Source organism: Sminthopsis crassicaudata, chromosome 5 (assembly GCF_048593235.1).
Source record: "Sminthopsis crassicaudata isolate SCR6 chromosome 5, ASM4859323v1, whole genome shotgun sequence".
Classification (NCBI taxonomy): Eukaryota; Metazoa; Chordata; class Mammalia; order Dasyuromorphia; family Dasyuridae; genus Sminthopsis; species Sminthopsis crassicaudata.
In genome coordinates, this window is record NC_133621.1 from 274,280,656 (window position 1) to 274,298,359 (window position 17,704).

The window sequence follows — 17,704 nt, forward strand, 5'->3', positions numbered from 1 at the left end:
ATAGCTTATCATGCCGATTTTATTCTATGCTCATTATGCTTAGCCATGGAATGCAGTACAAAGACTGCAGAAATATGGATTCAGACTTAGCCTCTGACACCAGCTAGCTGTGTGATCATGGACAAGTAAATGAAAGGCTCTCTTTGTACTTAAGTTTCCTCATCTATCAAAAGAAATGATACATTTAAATTTAACAAACAGTTGTGAAGCACAATGCAAGGGACTCTGGCAATACCTATCCACAAAGAGTTTATGTTCTTTGGTGTGTTGGAGAGGGCATCTATAATGTAGGAACAAATACCAGGCCAATGATTTCATTCACATAGGGAATGCTTGAATAAATAAATACCTTTAACAGTTTGACACCCTCTATGAAACACAGACTATTACCCAGAGCCTTGAGAGATTAAGTGACATCTCCAGAGTCACCCTACCAATTGGGGTAGGATTTGAACCCATGTTTCTCTGTCTACTAGACTATATAATAAGGAAAGATGAAGAATGAGAATTTGCTAACTGGGGGGGAATAAAAAAAGACTTTATGAAAGAGGTAGCACCTGATCTGAAGAAAAGGGATTATAAATATTCTGAATTGAAAAAAAGAGAAGGATTCCAAACCCTGGTAATGGTTTGTGGGAATTAATGGAGGTGGAATTTGGAGAATTGAATTCTGGGTATCACCCCTTCTAGTCTATAGGTTATTATCCTATCACTAAATTGGGTTAATAAAGTTTACTTAAACAATAAAAATATCTTTCTTTTGCTCTGTCATTTGAACTCCTCCATCAAAAGAAACTTAAGTAAATGAATCTTTTTTCCCCTCTATTAGGGAGTGTAATACTGGGTCTGTATCCTAAACAGATCATAAAAAAGGGAAATGGTCTCACCTGTGCAAAAATGTTTGCAGCAACTCTGGTGGCAAGGAATTGGAAATCAAGAGGACACACATCAATTGGGAAATGGCTAAATAAGTTATGATATATGAATATAATAGAATGTTATTGTTCTGTAAAAAATGATGAGCAGGCAGATTTCAGAAAAGCCTGGAAAGACATGAATGGATGCCGAGTGAAGTGAGCAGAACAAGAAGAACGTTGTACACAGCATTACACAATATCAGCAAGATTAAATGATGATCAGCTATCATAGATTTAGCTCTTCTCAGCAATACAGTGATCCAAGATTTCCAAGGGATTTGTGATGAAAAATGCCATCCACATTTAGAGAAAGAACTATGGAGCCTGAGTACAGATCAAAGCATACAATTTTGACTTTTATTTTTTTACTTTTTAAATTTTTTTTCCTTTTTGTTCTGATTTTTTTTTACTTAAGATTTTATTTTCCCAGTTACTATAACAGTTTCCTAGTTAAAGTTTTAGTTTTCCCAATTCCCTAGCTAAAACAATTTTAACATTTGTTTTTAAAACTTTGATTTCCAGATTCTCTTCCTTTCTCCTCACCACCTCCTTCCCCCACTTAAGAAGACACATGCGAAGTTAGGCAAAACATTCCATAAAAGTCACATTGTGAAAGGAAACATAGATCTCCATCCCATCCCATCCCTAAAAAAACAAAACAAAACAAAAACAAAAACAAAAAAACAAAAACCTCTCAAGGAAAAAAAAGTTTTTAAAAAGTATGTTTCATTGTATTCATACACAATCATCTTTCTTTGCATATGGATATCATTTTTCATCAAAAGTCCTTCAGGGTAGTCTTGGATCATTGTATTGTTGAGAATAACAGAATCATTCATAGCTCATTCTCAACATTGCTATTATTTTGTATATCGTATGGTTAATTTTGCATGAGTTCATGGAGGACTTTCCAAGTTTTTCTGAGACCATCCTGCTCATCATTTCTTACTTAACAATAGTATTCCATTATAATCACATACCACGATTTATTCAGCTATTCCCCACACTTAATGGGTGTCCATTCAATTTCTAATTCTTTACCCTGAGAAAAGAGCTGCCATAAATATTTTTGTACATATAGTTCCTTTTCCTTATTTTATTCAGTCAAAGAGTATGAATGATTTTATACCCATAGTTTCAAATTGCTCTCCAGAATGGTTGAATCAGTTCACAATTCTACCAACAATGCATTAATATCTCATTTTTCCCATATTCCCCCTAACATTTGTCATTTTACTTTTTTGACCCATTAGTCAATCAAATAGGTAGTGGTAGTACCTCAGAATTGTTTCAATTTGCATTTTTCCAATCAATAGTGAGTTAGAGAATTTTTTTCTTTCATTTGGCTATAAATAACTTGATCAGTCCATCTGAAAATTGTTAATATCTTTTGATTATCAATTGTGGAATGGCTCTTATTTTTTTTTAATTTGGCTTGGTTCCCTGTGAGTTTGAGAAAGGATGCCTTCATCAGAAAAACTTGCCACAAAATTATTTTCATAATTATTATTGTTGACTGTATTTTCCTTTGTTTATTATATTCTCCCTCTCCTTTTACCCATCTCTCCCAAAACTTTTTTGTTTCTGACCATACCCTCCCCCAATATGTCTTCCCTTCTAACATTTTTTCCACTTCTCATATCCCTTTGCCTCCAAGATCAGACAAATACATATATATATATATATATATATATATGTATATGTATAAATATGTATATATATGTATATGTATAAATATGTATATATATATGTATATGTATAAATATGTATATATATATATATGTATAAAACGTATGCTATTCCACCTTTCCAATTTCCTTTCTCCCAGTACATTCCTCTCACCCCTTAATTTTATTTTTCAGATATTATCCATTCATATTCAACTCACACTTGTGCTGTCTGTCTATACACACACACAGAGATATATACATATATATATATACATATATACATATATATAATTTACTAGACATTCATAATCCCCATGATAGCTTATATATATATATATATATATATATATATATATATATATATATATATATATATATGTATCCTAATTAACTGTTTTAGCTCCAAAGTTTCTATGATTTACATGTATCAACCTCCCACATAGAGATGAAAACAAATTAACTTTAAATTACTTATGATTTCTCTTTCATGATTATCCCCTTGTGCTTCTCCTGAGACCTGTATCTGAAAGTCACATTTTCTATTCAGTTCTCATGTTTTCAACATGAATATTTGAAAGCTATATATGTCATTGAATATCCACCTTTCCCTCTCAAGGATTATACTGTTTTGCTGAGTAGGTGATTCTAGGTTGCTGTCTAGCTCCTTTGCTCCCTAGAATAACATATTCCAAGCCCTCCAAACTTTTAAAATAGAAGCTGCTAACTCTTGTCTTATCCTATCTTTGGCTCTACTATACTTGAACTGTTTCTTTCTGGATGCTTACAACACCTTTCTCCTTGATCTGGGAATTCTAGAATTTAGCTGGTTTTCCTTGTAATTTTCCTTTTGGGATCTCTTTCAAGATTCTTGTGGATTCTTTCATTCTAAAATTTATTTAGAGTCATTATCTAAACGTATTTGGAAGGGCTTGGGGGAGAGCTCTGGTGAATTCCTGCCATTACTCCATCATCTTGGTTCCACCATCCTCTGATTTTTTTTCCACCAATATGATTAATGTGGAAATATGTTGACGATGATTGTACAAGTTTAACCTATATCAGACTGCTTGCTGCCTTGAGGAATGGAAAGGGAATGAAGGAAGAGAGTAAAAAAATGGAACTCAAAAAATGAATGTTGAAAACTATTCTTACATGCAATTAGAAAAAAATAAAATACTAAGTGAAAAAAAAATAAAATAAACCTAATCTGGCTGACCTTCCAGCTTTTCTATCTCCTAGCAATGTGACCTTAAGCAAGATACTGCTCTCTTTTGGCCTCAATTTTCTTAACTGTAAAATGAGAGGATTGGGCCAAATGATGCTTATGGTGCCTTTTAGATTTAAATCTGTGATCTTATGCCTCTTTGGTATAGATATTAAAGATTCAAGATTTCTTCAACTTTCACTCCCAGTAAAGAGACAGCTTCGAAGAGTGAGCATGGTGCCTTGAATTTCTTGGACAATGCATCACTCTGTCTCTGTGGAAGGCCAAGAGAACAAAATGAAACAATGCTTCAGTTTACCAGAAAATTTTTAAAGGAAAAAAAACAGCCTGGCTCATTCACAATCTCAATACCAAGGAGATACTTAATAACTATTTATTAGTTGAATTGAAAAACCTACATGTAAATAGTGTCACAATATCTCCCTTTTAACAGTCTGCTGAGATTCTGATGGGGGAAGTGAGCACAGCTGGAGTGCTTTACATACTTACCATGAGGGTCTTAATTATATGTGCCAAGAACTGATCCTGTTTCCCCTTCCCATCATGATCTGAAGACTTTGAGGAAATTATACAGAACTTCACACACAGAATCTATCAGTTAATCAACAAGTATGTACTAATTATCTCCAGAAATACTTCTTCCCCTGCAGTTCAAGGAATTAATATATTCTTCCATTCAGTTTTAAGGCAGATCTACTCTGGATTGGAACATGAATGATTCAAACTTTACCTTAGCCCTTTATATTTAGTTGGCTCCACACCATCCTTCATCCATTCAACCATCCATCAGAGTCTAGCCAGTATTCGCTTGCCATCACCCTTGTTGCTGTGTACTCCCTTCTTTCTGTCTAACTTATTGAGGGAAATAATAAATCAATACTATCATTACTACTGTAAAGGACATGACAATTTACTAGACATTCATAATCCTCATGGTACCCTAAATCAAATATTCTTTCTTTTTCTGGTCATCAGTACTGGATATATATTTGAAATCCCAAATAGAAAGGATACACATTACACTCACGAATTGTCTTTAAATCCACAATACTTAGCCCAGCGCCTGGTACATAGCAAGTGCATAATAAATGCTTGTTAATTGCCTGACATATAGAAAGAACTTAACAAATGTTTGTTGATTGATTGAGATTATGTTTTAGGTCTTTGAGATAAAAACACAAAGGTGACTCATCCCTTTCCCTCAAAAAGATTCCATTGTATTGGAAAAGCATTGGACAGGCTGTAACACTAATCCAAAAAGATATTCACCATGATCAAGATGGCTTGTATCAGCCATGAAAGGGACAGAAAGAAAACAATTAAAACAGCAAATCATATTAAAAACAGAAAGAACTTTTATTTGGTTTTTGCTTATTTGTTTGTTTTAGAGTTATTTTTTACAAGGTAATTGATTGGATTAAATGGCTTGCCCAAGATCACACTACTAGTGAGTACTAAAATGTCTGAGGTTTTGAATTCAGGTCCTCCAGACTCTAGGGGGATTTTTTTTTTTTTTGAAAAGCAGAGGTAGGAAGAGATTATTTACCTAGTGATTTGGAATAGATTACTATAAAATCTGAATGACTAAACTGTGGATACCAGTTCCAGCTTTTTGATGGACACTAAGGGAAAACTCACAAAAAAATTCCACAGTAGCCATGTGTATTTCCTCTTAAACTAACAAGGGATAGATAACATCTACTTTACAAGGTGATTGTGAGCTGTATTTAATAATCAAATCTGTCGCCAAAAGAGGACGTGCCAAATCCAAATTGCCTGATGTTATCTTTCAGAAGTCCGGATTCTCTTTCAAAAGCTACTTTTATAGACATGATATGTGACTTGTGTTTATAGAGAATGTGATTTATCTATTGCTATACCACGGAAGAATTTGGAATGAATTTTAGATAGCACAAATGGGGCCATCAATGGCTGCCATTTATAATTTCCCCATATACAATCCCCATCTTCCCTTCTTTTAATCTTAGGATTCATAAATTTATAGCTGGAAAGCATCTTAGAAGCTAGAGTTCAATAGCCTCTCATTTTATTTTGGTTAGTGGGTCCATTGGTTATTATCCTTTGTTCTTGAAGAGGTCCAAAATGGCATTACTAGAGTAAAGTTGCAGTGTGTGTCCCACCAATATGAGCTCTGAATGTTGACCGTAGATCGGCACAAGTAGTCCACATGAACATTGAGGTGAATTCTTCAAATTTGCACATCTGACATTTCTTTCAAGTTACTTTAATTCTGCTTTGCTCAAAGAACGCAACACCTTCTTTGATGGGATCCTTTGCCTCCCATGTCACATAATCAATTCCCAAGTTTTTCAGTGAGATGTTGAGCTTCCTTTTATTGTTTCTTCTGTCACACGAGTGCTTGCCTTGTGTGAGTTCATAAAAATCACCTTGTTTACCTAGGGAATGGAAGTGGGGGAGAAGATAGATATTACTTTTGTCCAATAAAACTCTTTCAGAAATTTGGGGAAAATAATAAATCAATACTACTATTACTACTGGAAAGGGCATAACAATTTACTAACTATAATCCCTATTATAACCTAAACCATTTAAATATTCTTTCCTTTCCTGGTCATCAGTACTGGATATATATTTGAAATCCCAAATAGAAGGGATACACCTTATGATCAGGAATTGTCTTTAAATCTTAATATTTAGACCAGTGCCTGGTACATAGCAAGTGTTTAATAAATGCTTGTTAATTTCCTGGCACATAGAAAGAACTTAACAAATGTTTGTTGATTGACTGAGATTGTTTTAGGAGAAGGACATTTTGAAGTCTCCCTTGGAAAAGTATAGGCAAGATTCCAGAGATAATCTAACTATACCTTCCCCTGTAAGCCTCATTTATATCACCCACATAGATATACATATATTACAAAGGCAGCAGACACTTTACATATATAAAATACTTTACAAAACCTCAAATGCTATTTAATACTAGCTTCTACTACCTCTGACCCTTACTAGTTTTTTGGCCCTGGATAAATCATCTAAAGTCTTTGTGCCTCAGTTTCCCAACTACTATATAATAATATCTGTTGCATCCAGATTACTGGATTGCTATGAATCTCAGATGAGATTAAGTCTATATAGCTCATTGAAAACTTTAAAAGTACTATTTAAAAACTATTGCTTATTTTCCTAGTCCTATTCTACGAAACCCATGCTATTAATTACTTCTTTCTTACTCTCTCCATTTGTCCTCTCCCTAGCCTTTGAATTTTAGGGTGCCATTAGGATAAATTTTTGTTTTATGTTTATAAAAGAGCATGCTAGCTGCTTTTATGAACCCTGAAACTAAAAAACAGCAACAACAACAAAAAAAAACACAAAACTGGATATCTAATCCCTTTGTCAACTTTTCACTATCTGTTCTCCTTTAAAATAATAATAATATGAAAAAAAAGAGAAAGGCAGAAGGAAAGTCCCTGCAGGTGGCGTTCATGGATGAATAACATGTCAATAATAAAATCATTATTTACTGACTGACTCATCATATTATCTGCGTTTCTGTGGGACTTTCATTAAAGCAACTCCCTGTTTTATACCCTTATGACTCTATCCAAAAGAGGGAAATTGCTCATCTTGTATGTTGGGGGATTTGGGAGAAATCATGAGGAAAGAACAATGATAGTAACTGACATTACCATGCATTAGGTCAATTCATCCATACAAAAATCCTATGAAATAGATGTGTCTGGGATTGTTATGCTTTTTTGACAGAAGAGAAAACAGAGAATAAATGCAGGGAATTGCTTTCCCAGATTCACATAACTAGCAAAATATTAGAAGCATAATTTAAACCCAAGTTTGATGGTTTGGATACAACTAGTGGTCCCCAAACTTTTGGATATCCTTCCTAGTAAGAAAAAATGAAGATCTTTCTTCAATATGTTATTGCTAATCATATACATGTATTATACTAACAGCTAAGTAGCTTGAGTTCAATAGATAAGAGATCTGGGTCTGGAGCGGAGAAAACCTGTGTTCAAGCCTGGCCTCAAACACTTATGAGCTATGTGATCTTAGGCAAACCATTTTACCCTCTTGATCACAGTTGGCTCATTTGTAAAATTAGCTGGAGAAGAAAATGACAAATATCTCCTGTGTCTTTGTCAAGAAAACCTAATAGACACCTCTGGAATGCTATGGCCCATGAAGTTATGAAACTTAAACAATTTTTTTCTTTCTCATTTTTTCCCATTTTGATCAGGTTTTTCTTGTGTGACATGATGAATGTGGAAATATGTTTAGAAGAACTGCACATTTAAAATCTATATTAGATTGCTTACTGTCTTGGGAAGGGGGAAGGGAGGTTATAAAATTTGGAAAACCTAGTTTTGCAAAAGTGGATGTTGAAAACTATCTTGCAATGTATTTGGAAAAATAAAATACAATTGAAAAATAAGCAAAAACAGATTTTTAAAAAGATTTAATTTTTTTCCAGGTAATTGGGATTAAATGACCTGCCCAGGATTACATAACTAGAAAGTCTTATGTGTCTGATTTGAATTCAGATCCCCTGACTGCAGAGTCAGTGCTCTATCACTATACCATCTAGATTCTCCCAGATATTTTTTTAAAAGGATAGGATGAAAATAAAGTAAACATTTGCTCTCAAAGTCACAAGATCATAGTTTTAGAGACCATCTAGTATCATGCCTTTATTTTACAGACAAGGAACTGAGATCCATAGAAGACAATGAAGGACTTGTTTCATGTCATATTAATTAGTGATAGAGACAAGATTTAAACTCAGATCCTCTGAATCCATCATTCTTTCTATTACAGACCCAGATCTCTTATTTATTTAGCCCAGACTAGCTGGTTATTAATATAATACATGTATATAATTATCAATTAATAAAGCATACATGTTGAGAAAAAATTTACGGAGCAAAAGGTAAGCATATTCAGATCTATCCCTTAAGAAGACATCTTTGGCAGCTATTTCTTGAATAAAGAAGAGATCTAAGGCAAGGAGACCAAGAAGAAGACTACTGGAATAGTCCAAGGCTGAGATGATGGGAGGGTTTGAACCAAGATGGAGTTTATGTGAATATAGTGAAAGGGATGATTGTGAGAGACATTGTAATAGAAAAAAAAATGACAGACTTCAGCAACTAATTTGGTTAAGTGAAATGATGGAGAATTAAAAGTCAGCAATGATGTCAAAATTGGGAACTGAGGTGCCCAAAAACATGGTGGTAACTAAGACAGAAATAGAGAAGTTTGGAAAACTTTTTTTTAGAGGAAAAAGATAAAATAAATGAAATGGAGATGAGAAGAATTACAACTCGTCTCTGCCTGCCTATCCTTTTCTCATTCATTCTGTGCCAGGCAAAATGAAAAGGGACTCTTACTCAATGGACATTGCCCTTGAACACAGAGCCTACTGTCTGTGGGGTATCTCTTGTAGCCAAAAAGTTATCTGGAGGCAGGGAGTAGTTTTCTAGGGTTTCAGGTCTATGTGTAAGAGTTTTCCCAATAGTACCAGAGCAGCTACTGCTATTGTTATCTCAGTAATAATTATAATTGCCATGAGGGCTGGTGTTCAGCTCAGAAGGGTAGCATTCACAGTGAAGGGAAGCTTAAAAAAAAAAAAAAAAAAAAAAAAAAGCTTGGATATCTAATCTCTTTGTCAGCTTTTCCTTATCCATTCCAAAGGCAGAAGGAAAGAACCTACAGATGGCGATCATGGGTAAATAACATGGAGAGGGGAGGGATGTACATAATGGAAAATAAGGGTCACTGTAGCAGTGTTAGTTAGAGACAAGGCATCTGATTTGGTACCATGGAGAGGGTTCGAAATAACCCATCTTCCCATTCCCCAGTTGGTTAATCATATGGATTTTACAAAACATTGTATCATATTGTTTTTCCTTGGATACTTTCAATAATTTTTTCAGCAAATTACTTTTCTTCTTCAACAAATACAGACCAAGATGCCTTGAAAGGGTCAATAAATCTCCACTAGTAATTTTTCTAAGGACACTTTTGCAAATAGCAAATTGTGGCTATTATGTTGTTAAGAAACAAATTGTTTTATTTTCTGGATTAAATAAGAGGTAATTCAAGTTGATAAATGTTACCCTGTTACTCTACCTCAGTCTCTTTATGAAATTTAACCTTTTCTTATTCATTAAAATTGTTTCTATCACTAGAGTCTTTTCATCCATCTGACACTGATTTTTATGGTTCTGTTGGCTGACTCTTCATGAATGCATTTGGGATTTTCTCGATGAATATATTGGAGTGGTTTGCCATTTCCTTCTCCGGCTCAGTTTACAGATGAGACAACTGAAGCAAGCAGAGTTAAATGCCTTGCTTGGGGTCACACAACTAGTAAGCATTTCACTAAAACTAAATACTGGTAACCTCTATTAATAATGTTAGTTTATGAGCTTATTGACTTATTCAGAAATCAATGAAACTCCTTATTGACTTCCACCTGAAGATGCGAAAAATAATTTGTAAAAACTTTCTCCCAAATTTGGGAAGTTTAATTGACTGCATTACTCAAACTAAGAGAATGGTACAGTGAGCTTAATGTCTCATTGAAGCATTGACTGTATTAATAGAACTATAGTGTTTTGTTAGTCTTCTATAAGTAAGGGAAGAGGATGATCCGCCGGTACTCTGTCCTAGTTAGGCAACATTTGGAATAGTATATATAATTCTGGGCACCATTTTTAAAAAGACTATTAAACAAAGATGGAATAATTTCTAAAGATGGCTGATTGGTAAGCAAATTGAAAACAATGAGGAATAATAGGTAAAGGAACTAGGGAATCTTGTTTAGAGAAAAAAAAACTCAGAGGGGATATGATTGGTGCCCAAATTCTTGAAGGGCTTTAAATGCTTAAAAAGGAGATTCTAATTGTTCTGAGTATCTCCAGAGAATATAACTAAAATGAATTGATAAAAACTACAGAGTCATATTTCAATTTTCTGACAATGTGTTTTCTAAAAAAAGGAAGAGCTCCTATGGGATATAATAAGTTTCTCATTATTAAAAGTGTTTAAAAAGAGGTAGAACAAGGAGTTGTATTAAAACATATTAGTTTTTTTTCAAGTAGGGATTGGAATAAATAATCTGAGCTCTTTTCCATTTCTAGAATCCTATGAAGAATATTACTGTTTGGTGGAGATTTAAAAATATGATATACTGTTTGTGATTTATCAATCATTAAATACTAACTATGTTCCACAGAAATATTTGCAAAATCATGGAACCTTTGTGATGGAAAGACCCTAAAGGTAGCCTTCTACTGAGAAGAAAACTCCAATGTTCCTTATAAGCAATTTTCCAGTTTGAGATAAAAGGGGAACTTTAGGTTGAAAAAGAAGGAATGGGGGAATACATTGTAGTATATCCCACCAAATCAGGTGCCAGAGAGTAGCTTATGTATCATTCCATTTCACTTACTTTTGCTCTGGTCTGTCTTTATTCCATTTGTAGTAACCAATGGGACCAATGATTGGAAACCCAGAGAAGAAGGAAGGTGGTTGAGAGGAGTATATAACAAGTAATCTTCAGAGTGACAAGACACAGAGGAATCCTAGGAATGAAGTGACAGTATTGATGCAGATTATTCAAAAAGTGAAAATAAGAGAGATAAGTAAATTGGGGGGAAGTATCTCCTGAGTCTAGTGAGTTGTATGGGGCTTCATAAATATTTGTTGACTTATTGACTAGCTAATGATGGGAAATTCACAAAGATCAATAGGAGACATTTAATAGCCCAGCTAGTGAACCATCTGCCAGGAATCCTAAGGCAGGACTTATTTTTTTTTTTTTTTTTTTTACCAACAATAGATTATATGACAAATAGTAGAAACTCCCAGACTTCCCAAAGAACAAAAGGAGAAGATCTATTTCTTTTCAGGTATCTATACTGAAATGCATAAAGTTTTGGTAACAAATAAGAGTCTAACAAAAGAAAGCAAATTTTATCTCACAAGTCTTTCTGAGATTTGGTAAGATGAGGTCCACATTAGAATTTGACTATTGAAAGAAGGAAAGAGAATAAACATTTATTATAATATTACTATTGTGCCAGGCCCTGTGCTAAATGATTTTTGAAATATTATCTCATTTTATCTGATTACTTGAAAGAAATACGACTAGATATAAGTTAAATGGACTTTCTTACAGTTCTAGAGATTGGATAGTCATTTTAGTTATATTACTCATGTTGTTGCTCATCTATTTTTAGACTCTGATTTTTGAGAGGTAATCAGGGTTAAATGACTTGTCTGGTGCCACACAGCTGCCCCATTTGGAGTTTTCTTCGCAAAAATACTGGAGCAATTAGTCCTTTCCTTCTCTAGCTCATTTTACAGATGAGAAAACTGAGGCAAACAGAATTAAGTGACTTTTCTGGGGTCACAGAGCTAAGAAAATGCCTGAGGTCACATTTGAACTCAGGTCTTCCTGATTCCAGGCCTAGCTCTCTATCCCTATGCTACCTAATTTTCCCCAGGCTTATTTATTAACTGAGGACAATTATAGAATAATTAGAAAGGGGTGTGTGTGGCAGTATATATTAAGAAGATATATTCATGGGAGTAAATCTAGGAATTGTAAATTATGGTGGAAAGCACATAGGAAAAGATCAATGGAAGCAGAAACAGAGAAATGTTTTTATTGGAATTAATTTACAGATAACCTAGACAGAAAGAGGAAATAGAGTTCAGGGAACAGATCACAATCCTGGCACATTGACAAGATGACAGACTTTCAGAAGTTGGTTGGAGTGCTCTCTTTCTTCCCTACTCATAATAATTTCCCCAAATCTCTCTCTCTCTCTCTCTCTCTCTCTCTCTCTCTCTCTCTCTCTCTCTCTCTCTCTCTCTCTCTCTCTCTCTCTCTCTCTCTCTCTCTCTTTCTCTCTCTCTCTCTGATTCTGTCTGTCTCTGTGCTTGTCTATCTCAGTAGCTAATAACTTTTTGTTTTATCTTAATGCAATGTTACTGTTCAAGAAAGAAAGACAAAAGAGAAAGAAAAAGACAGAGACAGAGAGAGACAGAGGGAGGGAGGGGAGAGGGAAGGAGGGAGAAAGGTAGGAAAGAAAAGCAGAAAGAAAGGGTGAAAGGGAGGAAGGAAGAGAGGGAAGAAGGAAAAGGGGCAATTCAATTCTCGATCTGAATCTCATCTCCGAGGTGGTTGTGGAGGTGTTCAAGACAGTTTTAATGCCAGCATTCTCTTAATTCATAGTCCAATGCTGGGACAAAATGAGGCACTCACAAGTATTTAAACAGTTAACAAACGGATTTTAACTATTCCCTAATACAACAGATTAATGCACTAAGAATAAAATCACACACAGATTCTCTACCTTGCCTTGCTTCTTCTTACTGACAAATAGATACAAGTCTGGTCAGTAAAGTAAAATATGGTAAAGTCACTCTTGGTCTTCAGAAATCTACTATGTAGACTAGGACTATTTATGCCTTTAGATGACCAGGAAACTGAGTCCTGGAAGCTAGGATTAATCTGGCACCAAGGACAATTTTGACTCTCTTTTTTTGGAAAGCAAGGTGCGGGTGAGAGGGGTATTCTATTCTATGGGGTGTGTGTGTATGTGAAAGAAGACAGAAACAGAGATAGAGACAAAGAGCAAGAGAGACAGATATAAACAGAAATCAAGTCAGGGAAACAAGGTCCAGTCAAGACATGGGACTATTTTGTGCTAGAGGGAAGGAAGTGGGGATGGTCTTAATCCATGTTTTAAGAAACATTGGTAGATATTAATCCACTGAATTTTGGAAGTAATTGCATCATTCTTGAAGAAAGGAAGCCAGGCAAAGTCTCAATGTACATTAGGTTTGAGGTGGGTAGTTTTCAGTGAGTTCAGTGAGAATAGGCAAGATACTATTCTATGGATGACTATTACACAGTAATGGGTACTTTTTTAGTATAAAATTCTGGAGACTGTAATGTTTTCAGTTCAGTTTTCTGAAGGTCTCGGGGGCAGCCTTCTTTTCAGTTCAATAATCACCACAAGAGTAGCCAGGGGTTAAAGTCCAAATCCATTATTATCTCTTTCAAAGTCTTCTCTCCTTTTCTGAGCCCTGGTTAGCTTTCTTAAAGGCCTTCTCTGAGTCTTGGTTTCAGTGGAGAAAATGTAGGAGGACAGCCCTGCCACCACAGGATGTGAGATGAGATGAATGAATCTGAGTCCAAGGGCTTATGCTTCAGCCTTCAGTCCAATTGTCTTCCCTAACTCTGAATCAGCTCTCTCAGTCTCCCAGGAGAGTCACCAGGAGCCTGACTGAAGGTGGAAATGAATCTCTCTCCTTGGCTCCCAGAGCTTGGCTTATATGCTCTACACTGAGTATAAACCAATCATTATATCACTGGGAAACCATTATTTGTTGTAAGATTAAATCAATCATACTGAACTTAGAGAACTATCAAGCACCATGTTAAACTAGATAACCATTGTCTCATCAATTCCACTTAGTACCTTGTAAGAATCCTTGTTTCAAGTTCAGGGTTCTGGCCCATAACAGGAGACACAAAGAGAAACAATTTTGATGATGAGAGAAAGGCTAAGGAGTCTAAAAGAGATTTACTTTAGGCTTGATAATAGCCAGCATTCTAGGTCACTTTGACACACACTAGCCATGACTCTGGTTAAGTAAATTACTTGATTTCTTAAACTCCTTAAATCTCATACAAGTTTCTGAAACTGTCTATAACTTGCTATAGAAAGGTTATATTCTCATGGCATTTTCTTCTCATATTAATTTTATTTAATTATTAAATAATAATCATTAATTAAGTACCTACTGTGTACCAAGCACTGTGTTAAGCACTGAAGTTCATTCTTCCAAATGAAGGATTATGAATTTCTTTCCTGAAGAAAAAGGAAAAGCTCACTGTTTTTCAAAATAATCAGTACCATAAATTCATCCATTTCTCAGTTTCAAACTTTTTTTGGATATTTCAACTTTTTTAAAGGTTGCCAAGAAAGTCATCAATTGAGTACCATGATTCACTGTTTCAGAGGGCAGTCAAAGTAGGGAGGAATCGTTCATGACCAATTAGCCCTTTCCAAATTTTCCTTTTGCCTTTCTCTCTGTTCCTATGAAATAATTTCTTTTATCTCTTCCACATTTTCTACTAAAAGAAGTTAATTGACTTAAGAAATGAGATCTTTATTCAAAATATGCATATGCAAGAAGTGGCTTGGCCCTTCACTTCAGCTAGATCTTGTTTGCTTGTCTTGAGGAAAAGATGCTCATTTGGTGTTTATTCACTTCATTTACAAAATTACTTATGCCCAGGACACAATCTAATGATACTCATTATCCTTTATTTTAGCTATGAAAAGGACAAACATTGGCAAGGATATTTCTATTTTGTTTTGGTGAGTCATTAATATGTGTGCAATTCCTGTTGGCAAAATAATGAATTCAGATTTTGTCTCAGGGGCTTGTTAAAATGGATTATGTCTTTCCTGCTAGAAGGAGGAGTTTGGGAATAATTTGTGTCATATTTTCAGAAAGACTTTGTATTTTCATCTTAAGTGTGGATGTTCTAATGTTGATTAAAATACTTTTTGAAACATTCCTGGTTATGAAGTTAAAAGGTCAGCAATCATCACTTAGTGAATTGAGATGGAAAATAGAGTTTAGGATTGTTCCCATACATATGGCCCATGGCAAGATTAGAAAACTGGTCCCAAATTTTACAATTAGAACCAGTTGGCTAGTATGAGGTGTGTGGTGGTAATGTAGCCAAGGTCAGAGAATTGGTTCCCTTACATGCTTGTGTGTGTGTGTGTGTGTGTGTGTGTGTGTGTGTGTGTGTGTGTGAGAGAGAGAGAGAGAGAGAGAGAGAGAGAGAGAGAGAGAGAGAGAGAGAGAGAGACAGAGAGAGACAGAGACAGAGAGACAGAGACAGAGAGACAGAGACAGAGACAGAGAGAGACAGAGAGAGAGTGAGAAGAGAGGCAGAGACAGAGAAGGAAAGACAGAGTCAGAGAGAGGAGGAGGAAGGGAGAGGAGAGAGAAAAGAAACAACAGCAACAGCAACAGAAAAAAAAAAAGAGAAGGGGAAAGGGGGAGGAGAAGGAGGAGGAGGAGGAGATTTATTGGTCTTTCTGTTTCATGGGGTCTACCAATCTTGGTGCTGTAGATAGGTAGCAAGAATTCAAAATTACTACATCTTTCCATTGACTTAATTCTACTGTCCCACATATGGTTCTAAATAATACAAGTGATGTAGAAAGATTTCAAGTCCAACTGACAAAGAATGTATCTAAGCTGGCCATTCTATCCTGCCATGTTTCCCTAATTCTATCCTATACACAATAATAGTAGCTAGCATTTATATAGTGCTCTAAGGTTTACCAAGAACTTTTCCTATGCTAACTCATTCTAATTAGTAGGGTGTATGTGTATTGACATACTGGTTAATCAGGTCTGTCTCTTTTTCTTTCGATAATATAAAAAAGAGAAATTATGTTTAGGTCTCAAAAATACATGTTTCCAAACTATTTTAAAATCCATTATACTAATCCATATCTGAAATTCTCAACTGTATTGCTTTGTGATTTTAAACAGAATTCAAAAGTGATCAAAAATACTCTTAGGAATATCTCTTAGAGTTATATCATTGAGTACTTTGCGATTGTACTATTTCTAATCATCATAGTACACACTGGCACTATTTCTAAAGTTTAAAAGAAATTGAACCATCATATAAACACATATCCCTTTGTTTCCCATGGAAATTTTTGATAGAGAGAGGAGCCTGAGGATAACAGAACAATAGATAAATAAATAGGTAAAACAAGTCAATAAAACTGGTTGATTGATGCTGTACAGCCAGAACAAATTTTTCACTTTCCAATTGGTTATATTGTATACCTTTTAAAGACAATCACATTGTTATTGCTATAGATATTTTGTGAGTCCTCTTTACTAATAAAATAAAAGGAGACAAATATGACTAATAGGAACAGTCATGTGGGCAAACGTGGATAAGGCCAATGAAAACTGTCTCTAATAAAGGCATTTTTTGGCAAAACAAATGATTTCTGGAAAATACTAGAAAAACCAGATCCATCAAAAAACAGTTGAGTTCAACACTTAGACATACTTGTCAAAATACTCCTTTGTCATGAAGGAGAAAAAAAAGTTAAAGATTTAAAGAATAAATCTTTTTTTGGAAATGATTGTAGTTTTTGTTTAGAAAAAGACTTTTGACTAAACCAAACTTAAAATTGACCTTCATTTTGTCCTTGGCAAAGACTTTTGATGTCATGTAGGCTTAGAATCTTAGACTTATAAATTAAGAGATGCCAGGGTCCTCAGAGATCTAATCCAACCCCTCATTTTACAGATGAAAAAACTGAGGCCCATAAAAGTGAACTAACTTTTCTAAGACAGTCCTTTGGGAAATAATTGGTAATTTTATCTTGTAATCAGAATTCTTTCCATTTATACCATGTTGCCTTTCCAGGACTTCTGAACATTTTAGACTTTTGGGGTGGGGGAGGGCATATTTAAAACCATTTCCTTCTGTGAAGACTTATTAGTATTAAAGGGGTCTAGGCTCTGTTATTAGAAAAAAATAATGACCTAAAATAAGCTGTGTGTTATACCTGATGGGGTCTTTGGCACTCAAGGAATAAAGAGCCTAGCAGATTTACAAGAGCTGAGGAAACTGTGGGTAGATGAAAGTTCTGACTCCAAAGGAACTTCTCTAGGCCTATGTAGTCAGTCATATTTAGCCAAAGGATAAGAAATTCAGGTGTGAAATGGTGTGGCAAGACTTGCAAATTAAGTAAGCCACATGTTTCATTATTATCTTTTTTTTCCCCTTTAGGTGTGTAGTAGAAACATGCCTTGAC